The sequence below is a fragment of the Rhineura floridana genome, chromosome 13 (assembly GCF_030035675.1).
Source record: "Rhineura floridana isolate rRhiFlo1 chromosome 13, rRhiFlo1.hap2, whole genome shotgun sequence".
In the NCBI taxonomy this organism is placed as follows: Eukaryota; Metazoa; Chordata; class Lepidosauria; order Squamata; family Rhineuridae; genus Rhineura; species Rhineura floridana.
In genome coordinates this window covers 13205485-13216630 of record NC_084492.1, presented here as the reverse complement: position 1 = coordinate 13216630, position 11146 = coordinate 13205485, and positions in this window count along the sequence as shown.

Below are 11146 nucleotides of genomic sequence, written 5' to 3'. Positions count from 1 at the left end.
TGCTCCCCGGGTGACCTTGGACCAGTCAGTGTCTCTCAGCCTAACCTACCTAGCAGGGTTGTTGTGAGGATGAAATAAAAAAGAAAGACCCCAGAGAGATATTGTATGTCAGAGTTGGCAATTGTCAACTCGAGCAGCCTTTCCCAACTTTGGGTCCCCAGACATTGTTGAACTACAGCCCCCATCATCCCCAGCCAATGTGATGGGGGGTTGTAGTTCAATAGCACCTGAAGACCCAAGACTGGGAAGGCTTAGCTAGATCATCTGACTCACTACAAAGGGGCTTCCTGTATCAGTATGAGTAGATCCCTCCCCCACCTGAACATTTTATGATATTCACATTTTCTGATGTTCTTCAGCTTCTCTGCTGTCCTCCACAATACGTCAGACCTAGCATTGTTCTGGGACTGGGTGGGTGGGTGCAGGGCTTTTTTTAAAGGAAAACTTAGAACTTCCCATTGGTACATGATTATGATTCAGGTGTAAAGCACACCACTACAACACACCTGTGCATTTACCTCATGTGTTATATTTCACTTGTATGATGGAATTCATATTAGGATGAAATAATGTTTTTAACTAACTGTTTTTAGAAAGCTTTTATAAAAAAAATGTTTTTTAAAAAAATTGTGTTTACTGCCCTGGCCTCCTTCAGGAGGAAGGACGTCTTATAAATTCATAATAATAGAAACATTGGTGAATACTCTGTGGAAGTAGCATTGTTGAATATTCTGTAGGGGGTGTCTTTGACAGGGAGAGGAGACATGGATAAGGTTGATCAGGGCCTGGGGCTCTAGGAGAGCCTGGATTTACTTTTTACATTGTTCTCAGTCACTTATTCTATCATCTAAGGAGCTGGTATAGCACAGTGAGGAGGACAGCCTGGCTGGGAGTCCGGAGTCTGTGAGTTCAAATCCCTGCTCGTGTCTCCTGGGTGTCAAGGGCCGCTAAAGATCACCCCCACAGAGAGTGGCTCAGGGGTTACATGCCCTGCCACCTGTGCAGCTGTGGGCAAGCTGCAGTCCCAAGGAGCCCAGTTGCCCCCCAGCTGGCAGTTGCGGACAAGGAATGGGCTGGCTTGTGCAGCTGTGGCAAGCTGAGCAGGCCCTAGCCAGCTGGGGAGGACTAGCCTCAGAGGGAGGCAATGGTAAACCCCCTCTGAATACTGCTTATCATGAAAACCCTATTCATAGGGTAGCCATAAGTTGGAATCGACTTGAAGGCAGACCATTTCCATTTTTTCAACATAATACAACTTTTGCATGACTTGATTTTTTTCAGCTGCCCAAATGTTCTTTATGAACTGCCCAATTTCAGCCTGGCTGCTCTTTAAAAATAAAAAAATAAAAAGCCCTGAGTGGGTGGACAGGGAGTTGGAATGACAGCCACTACAAGAAAATGGTGGAGAATATTTTGGGGAAGGAGAATTGTGCAAAGGCAAAAAAGAAAAAAAAATCTCAGGACTTTTCTCAGATAATTTTTTCAGCTCAGCACTAACATACACTGGCTCTTTAACATTTCAAGGAGGATCTTTTAAACACAAAATTACTGCACAGCATAAGAAAAGAATTCAGTGGTGTGTTTTATCACCATAGCTAGCCAACTTTAACTCATCTTGCATTATTATAAGAAATAGAATTTACTGGTATGGACTTATATGCAATCGCATACCTTCCTTTTTTAATGAAATGTCATTATTCCAATACATATTCTTTCTTTTCGGAGTCTGCCTTTTTCCTTTGCTCCCACTCTCCATTCCTGGTATATTTCATTTCCCGCAGTTACGTGATATTATTGCCAGAGGATTCCCCCTCCTCTCCACAGCTATTGATTTAGGTGTATACGGTTATTACAATGCAAAATAAAACAGTTTGCCTATCCATTCTCCCTTGTACTGTCGAACATTAACTTAATTTGTTTCAAATCTGCATTTGATTTGGCAAGGAAACCATTTATCTTTATGAAGAAAGCCCTCATAAAGAAGGGACTTCAGAAGATCGCTGCTTTAAAAATTTAATAGCCTTGTGTCTTATACACTAGAAAAATGAATTAAACCTTCAAATATTATATATCTCAATGTAACCTTTTTTGCATTTTGTCCTATGTTTAATTTATGGTACAAAGCTTCCCCCACCACCAACACCACTTAAAAACAAAAAGTCTTGCTATATTCAAGTGGATTGAATAAAAGTCAATGAAGAATTTTTCAGGAACTTTATAAAAGAGATGGGGGTGGAGCTTGAACCTGACTGACAACAGGTGCTCTCTCCTACTGTTGGGCCCCACCTACTCTCAGGAGCTCATTTGCCATAGCCCCCCAAAAGGTACCTGTTTCTCAGTACATACACACACACACATACTATATTGATATGCATTAAAATACGTTTAAATGATTGTTTGTATCCAACTAGACTATAATTAGAGTGGGCCCATTGGAATTAATGGACTCACATTTACATGAGTGGATCTACTCTCAGGACTAACCTGGAATGCAATCTTATGTCTTACTATGTTATATTTTTCTAAGCATTCACAGGTAGTATGACCCTGTGAGGCGAGGTGAGAGGCGAGGTGATGGGTCTATGTGTTAAACGGTTTTAACTCTATAGATAAGTTTAATTACATTTTAATTATAAGTTTCTGCATATTTTACTTATATGTTTTTAACTGTATTTGTTTTAATTGTTGTGAGGCGCCTTGAGTCCCAGCTCTGGGGGAAAAACTGGCTGTAAGTGAATAAAGCAAAGAAAATAAACAAAAAATGCTGCTGAAAGAGGAAGTGGGAAGGGTGATGCTCTTTCCCATTTCCTCTTTCATGTCTACCTGCTTTTCAAAGTTTGGATGAATTCTATAGGATTCAACTTTTACCGGACTTCCGGGAAGGGTGACTTAGCCTGTGCCTGCTTTTGGGACGGGCTCCCGCCGCAAAAGAAGCTTATTCAGATATAAATCAGTCAAAACTTTTTTTTTTTGACTGATGAAACTTCTCCCGGGCAGGGAGAAACGAAGAGATTAACCTCAAAGCCTATTTTTGTTGGGAGGACTAGATTTCATTGATTTATGAGACGAAGTCCAGCCGACAAAGAAGGACGGATTTTCAACAAGCTCTATCTGATAAAGCGACACGTTCATCTTTTCTTTAGAGAGAGAACGGACTAACAGGCAAGCACCCTTCTTTCTATATTTTTTTATTTGACTTAAACTGTTGCAGTAAAAGGAGATTTGCCAGATTGATCGGCTTTGGACATCTTTTCGGTGAGCTATAACTCTTCTCTGCTATGCACTAATTAACAGCTTATCTCTGTTTTTGTTGCAAAAAGCTGTCCTGGATTTGCATTCTAAAGATATACACAGAAGAGAGATTTCTATTCCTGATTTCTATTCTGAAGAATATTATATTGTCTGAGACTACTCTCTTTTTGGTTTATTTTATTTTGACGAATCTGTTTCCTGACGACGCCATTAATTGTTTCGATCCTGGGAACTACATTTTGTTTTCCTAAGCATAGTGAGATAAGGCTGGCTGCTCTGTTTATACTGTGATGTCATCAAGTTTGGAGTATTAACCCAATTGTTGCTGAAATAAGAAGTGGTTCTCTTATATTTTTCTTTTAAAATGGCAATCAAGAAAGTGGCTGAGAATCGGGAAGTAACTAGGTTTCAGAAAATAATGGATGAGATTGAGATAACGAAACGAACCCTGCGACAGGGTTGTAAGGAGCTGAAAATTGAATTGTGCAAAATGATCCAGGAGTTTAAAGAAATAGGGGTCCCTGTGAGAGAGGAGACCCTGGAGCCTGGAACAAACGTGGAACAGGAAAAAGATTTGGAATTTATGGATTTTAGAAATAAAATCTACTGCTTGGAATTCAATGTTATCTCTGAAGAAATTAATGAAGATATTAGAGATAAAGTTATCAATGGCATGGACAATCTTCTGGACTGGAATGATGTGATGGAGCCTAATATAGAGAAAACCTATGGAATTAACTGCAGCCATGTGACAAGGGAAAAACTTTCAAGAGATGAGCCAGTACATTTTGTAAAAAAGAACAGAGATATGATTTTACTGCAGTATTCCAGCAACCTATTCAGAATGGATGGCAAGAAAATATTTGGGATAGAGGGAATTCCCATTAGACTCTTACTATATGACTATGGTTATGACAGCAAGATTATTACGGAATACTGATAATGGAAGATTGGACACTGAAATTACTGGAGTTAACAAGACTATTGAAGATGGAAGATGGAAGATGGAACTAATAGGGATAATAGAATAATGGCTATTGAAATTATTGAACCTAACAGATTCTGATGAGATGGATTAATCGAAATGTTTATTTTGACTATGGTTATGACAATAAGATTATTATAATTATTAATGAGATGGATTAATCGACATGCTTATCTGGAGAAAAATTGATAGATATATTTCTTAAAGAATTGAAACCTCTCTTTGACTTTTTGTGGAAAGAATAAAGTAATGTTTATGAGATTTGATGATTAAGTAAGATAACTACTGGAGGAAAGTGATTTTATAATATGATTTAAGAGACAGGATTGTTATACATTGTAGACCTATAACTGATTTGATCTGTGACAAATGGGAAGTTAATATTTCTATGGTTATGACAGCAAGATTATTACGGAATACTGATAATGGAAGATTGGACACTGAAATTACTGGACTTAACAAGACTATTGAAGATGGAAGATGGAAGATGGAACTAATAGGGATAATAGAATAATGGCTATTGAAATTATTGAACCTAACAGATTCTGATGAGATGGATTAATCGAAATGTTTATTTTGACTATGGTTATGACAATAAGATTATTATAATTATTAATGAGATGGATTAATCGACATGCTTTTCTGGAGAAAAATTGATAGATATATTTCTTAAAGAATTGAAACCTCTCTTTGACTTTTTGTGGAAAGAATAAAGTAATGTTTATGAGATTTGATGATTAAGTAAGATAACTACTGGAGGAAAGTGATTTTATAATATGATTTAAGAGACAGGATTGTTATACATTGTAGACCTATAACTGATTTGATCTGTGACAAATGGGAAGTCAATATTTTACTTTTTATTTTTTTTTGTCTAATTATTTTTGATTTTGTTTTTTGTCTTTGAATGTTTTATGGTTTTGTTTTGTATGTTTTATGAAAATCTGAATAAAAATTATTGTAAAAAAAAAAAAAAGGATTCAACTTTTACCCAGATCCCTCGAAAAAGGGATGAGTGTATGAAGGACCAGATGTAGATTGATCTATCCGTCTCTAGTTTTGTGTGTCCATGTTAGGAATGGAAAGATCGATCAATTTTGGTTCTCTCAGTTTCTCATTTTTTTTCCAATCTTAAGTTCAGTTTGGCAGCACTTTCTGCAGCAATTTGCATCTTTTTTATATAAAAAAATCCTCATGAAAATTCTCCAGCATTTTAGTGCAAATTTCTCCCAATAAACACATTTCGTAGGCAATTTTGACTAATATACACACTTTTGCAAGCAATTTCTCCTAACATAATGCATTTGTGGATGTTATTTTTGCTCATATAGTCATTGTTATACTCACTTTCCTCTACCATGTGCATTTTTGTAAACATTGGTTGGTGAACTACATTGCAAAATTCAAGTAAGTATGAATTTCGAAGGATGTCTGTGTTTCAGTTCTCATATTGTTTAGTGAAGTGTGAATTTGATAGATTCAGCTTGAAATGCAAACTGAATTAAATTTCTCAACCATCCCTGATCCATGTCTAAACTAGTTTGGGACCACAACACTTAGGGACAGATTTAATCCTCTTCCCCGTGTATCTGACTGATGCCCCACTCCTTATTTCCTTCACAGGGAAAAACATATGGGTGTGATAACATATACTTTAGCCTCAAAGTATCTAATGTGGTGCCACCCAGATGCTGTTGGGAGTCAGCTCCAGAACAACCTGTGATCAGGGAGTTGGAGTCCAACACCATCTGCTCTAGCCTTTATTACAGCTTTTTTGCTTCTCATCTCCAGATGTTTCTCCTGACCAGGAACCTCCACAATTTGTGTCAAAATTCCATGCCAGGCAAATGTGATGACCCCTCTAAGCCAATGCCTTGTTAACTATGCCAAATGTGTAAGAGAGTTTCTTCATCCAATTCTAACTCCCAACAGAACACCCAATGCTGGTGGGAGACGAGAGTACCCAAAGCATATTTTGACTAACCATGAGTATTCTTAAATGAAAATAATGAACTGTGCTGCAAAATGCTGTGTGAGAATGACAATGAATATCATTATCATTATATTGACATCCCACATTTCCTCCAAGGAGCTCAAGGTAGTGTACACGATTCTCCCCCTCATCATTTTATCTTCATAACAACCCTGTGAAGTAGGTTAGGGTCAAAGACAGTGACTGGCCCAAGGTTACTTAGTGAGTTTTATGGCTAAATGGGCATTTGAACCGTGGTCGCCTAAGTCCTAGTCCGAGCCTGTAACCACTATACTACATATATTTCAATAACTGAGATGTCTTACTTCCTCTCAACAGATTCATGGGATGCTATATCCATCTCAACTTTGAGGAGAGATTCACAATCCCCCACCCCATAGCTGCAAAACACCTCCTTGTTACTGTTTGTGAGCCTGAATGGCCCCATCTATTTATCAGTCTCTCCATAGAGCAACTATGGATTTTTTCCTTCCTTCCTTCCTTCCTTCCTTCCTTCCTTCCTTCCTTCCTTCCTTCCTTCCTTCCTTCCTTCCTTCCTTCCTTCCTTCCTTCCTTCCTTCCTTTCTTCCTTCCTTCCTTCCTTCCTTCCTCCCTCCCTCCCTCCCTTCCTCCCTCCCTCCCTTCATCATCTCACCCCACACACATACTTTGTTATTTGTCACTCTTCACTTTGGGATTATTTAGATGAAAATCCATCACACGTAATATGAATTGCCCTTCTCTTCAAATGCAATCGATTTCAAAAGCATGCAAGCAAAAAACTAAGCACTTTGGGATTTTTGCAAGTGTCCATGATGTGGGAGTCTTTAAGTGACTCAAAGCTATTTTCCTGGCTGTCAAGCTGCCAAGCCCTTTCTCTGCCATAAATGCCCGCCCAAGGCATCTGACCACCGCTTGCCTTTTTGGACACATGTGAAGAAAGAAATGTAATTACAAGCAAGATGTAATCAACATGGCTTTAGTATCAAAGCTGCCACCGTATGCTTGCACGGTATAGTTAGCAATACCTAGGGAGGAATAGAATTGCTTGGAGTTTAGGTGGTGGCAATGTTGGGGGGGGAGAGGGATGGTGTGTACATAAATATTATATCTGTGAAAACACAACATTTAAATGCAGCATCTGACTTTCCAAATATACTATCCAAAAAACCTCTGCAAAACCATTTATCAAGAACAGCAGGGAGAGGAGGCACTTTAAAACCATGATACTCCATGAAGGATTATGAAAATAGAGGTCATTGATAGAAAGAGAATTGCAAACACAACTTGAAAAGCTTCTCACATTTGTAAATACACTGAGAAGGATTTATTCCTCTCTGCTTTTGCTGCTGCAGGATATTTATAGGTTTCTTGTGGAAAGGGAAAAAGATGAGAGCAAAAAATACCCCTCCTTCATTTGATGCACTCAGTGCAGTGTGACTTACTCAGATCTGGCCATCACAAACAACTCATCTCCAAAAGAAATGGGCTTTCTTAGATTCAGGGCATTTTTTCCAATAAGCCCATCTTGACTTCCTACCCAAATAAGAGACAGATGGCAGAATCCAATGTTGGGAAAATCTACCAGGAGACTCATGCACCAGTGATTGTCCTGCACAAATTATGTTGCATCTAAACCCTTTGTGCCAACACCTGGGAACCACATCCGAGAAAATGAAAAGAAGTGTAGCAGAAGGTGCAAAGATATGTCCATGACATCCATTGCAACCCTGCCCACATCGGCCAATCTAGACATGACTCATAGCTTGCATGACCGTACTGCCCACTATGCACGTGGCCAATCAGGAACCCATGACGCTTCCCACCACTATCAACATTGCTGCAACCTTGTTGATCTCAGCTGCACTTCTGCCTTGGACCCTGGGCCCCACCCACAGCACTCACTCACTACCCCCACCTTGGACCCACATGCCAGTAACAGGCAGATCTGTGCAAAAAAAAAGCGCCCTTTATTGGCATGACAGTAACAAGGATGAAGCCAAACAGACACAGAAGGAAAGCACAGCAGCAAAGATACACCCCCCTTAAAACCCTGACTGGGAGGAGTGGGGGAGAAATTTAATTCAGTTCACATTTAAAGCCAGTTTTATCATATTCACACTTTCTGAAATGACATGAGGACCAAAACACAGCCATGCTTCAAAATGTGCTCTTATCCAACTTTTGCAATGCAGGTGTCCAGCCAGAGAATGTTTACACAATGCATACATTATGGGGAAATGTGTAGGAAAATAAATGTATTAGGGAAAGTAACATACAAACGTGTTGTATTAGGAGAAATTGCTTGCATAAATGTGTACAGGAATCAAAAGTACATACAAAAAGTGTTTATTAAGAGAAATTCACACTGAAATGATGAAGCATCACATGGGGGGTGACGGTGGCAAGCGAGGTGAGGGCGTAAGGGAGGCAAGGATGGCTGGTTGGGGAGCAGGCAACCAAGTGAGTGAGTGGGGCGGCCGGGTGTAGGGTGAGCAGGGCAAGCGGGCAGCTATGTGGCAGGTTGGTGAGCAAGTGAGGTAAGTGAATGGCTGTTGAGAATGGAGGGGAAGGGGGAGAGGCCAGGGGCAAGTTGCGGCAGCAGCAGCCTGGGTGGGTCACTGGTAAATGCCTTAGGTGAGGAGGCAGCCTAGAGCGGTAGTTTGTCAAGGGGGAAGCGATGGTGTGGGACCGTGGCAGGGCAGTGAGACAGTGCAGGAACAGGTGAGCAGCGTTAGTGAGCCAATGGAGGCTAGTGCGAACCAAGGCTTGGAGGCACTGGGGGAACTAAGAGGGGCAGAGGTGAAGAGAGTGGGGTGCCTAGGGGGGCATCTGGGTGGGCGTTTGTGAGTGCCTGGGGAGTACATTTGCAAGTGTATATATTTTAGAGTCCCTGCGTGTGTTTATGTGTGTGTTTGGGGGTGCCAGGTGTGTGTGTGTCAGTAGCTCATTCAGCATAGTACAAAAATGGCACCTGTTTAACAGTATATACGCACACAAATACTATACTGATATGCATTAAAGTACATTTAAATTATGGTTTGTATCCAGCTGGGCTACAATTAGAGTAGACTAGGGATGGAAAGATCCTTCTGTTTTGGTTCTCTCCGTTTCTCGTTTTTCCAGTGTCAAATTCAGTTCTCTACATTTCTACAGTGGTCTGCAATGTGTGTTTTTAAATCCTCATGAAAATTCTCCACCCCTTTTTAGTGTGAATTTCTCCAAATAAACGCATTTTTGTAGACAGTTTTGACAAAGGTACACATTTTTGCAAGCCATTTCTCATCATTTCAGGCCGTTTGGCATGTTATTTTCACTCAAGTATTCATTTTTATGCACACTTTCCCCAATATTTGCATTTTTGTAAATATTGTTTAGTTGGCGAACTGCATCCCAAAATTCTAATAAATGTGAATTTCAAAGGATGGCTGTGTTTCGGTTCTCATCTTGTTTCGGAAATTGCGAACTTGATAAATTCTGCTTGAAATGTGAACTTAATTGAAATTCTCACCCATCCCTAGATCCCTAGAGTAGGCCCACTGGAATGAATGGACTCAAATTTACATGTCCATTATTTTTAATCGGTGTACTCTGAGCATGACAAACCTGGGATGCAACCCTATGTTTATTAGACATGTATTTGAAGGAATACATTTGAAGGAATATTTGAAGGAAGGGCCGTAGTTCAGTGGTACAACATCTAGTTCAGCATCCTATTCTCACAGTGGCCAACCAGATGCCTGTGGGAAGCCCACGAGCAGGACCCGAGGACAACTATCTCCCCTCCTGTGGTTTCCAGTAACTGGCATTCAGAGGCCCACTATTTTGGGGCAGCAACATTAAGGGAGGATATTTTGCTGAATATTCTTGTGGGGGAGGTGAGCTGTAATTCTCCAATGGTCCCCCTGCCCATAACTATCTTGTGAGAAACATATCAGCTCATTTTATTGTTGAACAAAACTCTATTGTTAGTTCATTTGGGTGGATTAAGGAAGCAACGGAAGGTAGACTAGGAGGTGTAGGGGCCAAACCCAACAGTATTAAAACTGGATCCAGAGTTGAACCCAATTTCATAGATGATGAAACTGGGGAGAGTATTTCACCCAATGTTCTCCACAAGAGGACTGGGCTTTTCTAGACATTCAGGAGCTCAATTGTCCCTCCACCCCCAAAAGAGTCTTTAAATTCTTTTCTGAGACATTTCAGTTCAGTCCTAATTTGTTTCAAAACAAAATTGAACCAAATGGCCCTAATAAACATTCAGGCCTTACACTAACTGACCTCTGGAACAGAAGGATAAAGCACTGTTTTAGCAGAATAATAATAATAATAAGAAGAATAAAATTAAATGACAGCTGCTGCCTTGATTTAACAGACAAGAACAAAAGGATTTGTACTACCAGTGCTCTCATTGGAGAGTAAAGAGACAAATGTTTTTTTAATAAAATGGTCACACCCATGTTTTTACACTTCAGCTACAGCCATTTTGACATATGCCCTCCGGAGGGTTGAACATGGCTCAATGTGAAGTCTGGAGGGAATTCTGAGCAAATAAAAGAACATCCTTCTGGACACATCTTTGTCATTAAAGGCTTCAGTGACTGCTGTTGGCAGGAAGTACCTTTCCCTAGCTTTATCTGGTACACCAGTTACGGTTATATCTAGTTCAGGATCCCTTGGCCACTATAGCCCCTACACTGGTAATCTTAAGAATGAATTACTGCAATATGCTTTATGTGGGGCCAGGGCCGGTGCTATCATTAGGCCAACTAGGCAGCCACCTAGGGCGCAGACCTCAGAGGGGCGCAGTACTGACCTTTGAGGGGCACAGTTTTATACAGATTAGTTGTTTTAACGCTTGGGAAAAATGCAACTAAAATAAATTTAGCAGTTTCAAGTTTTGTGCTTTTCATTTTTTCTACAAGACATCTGTTTCT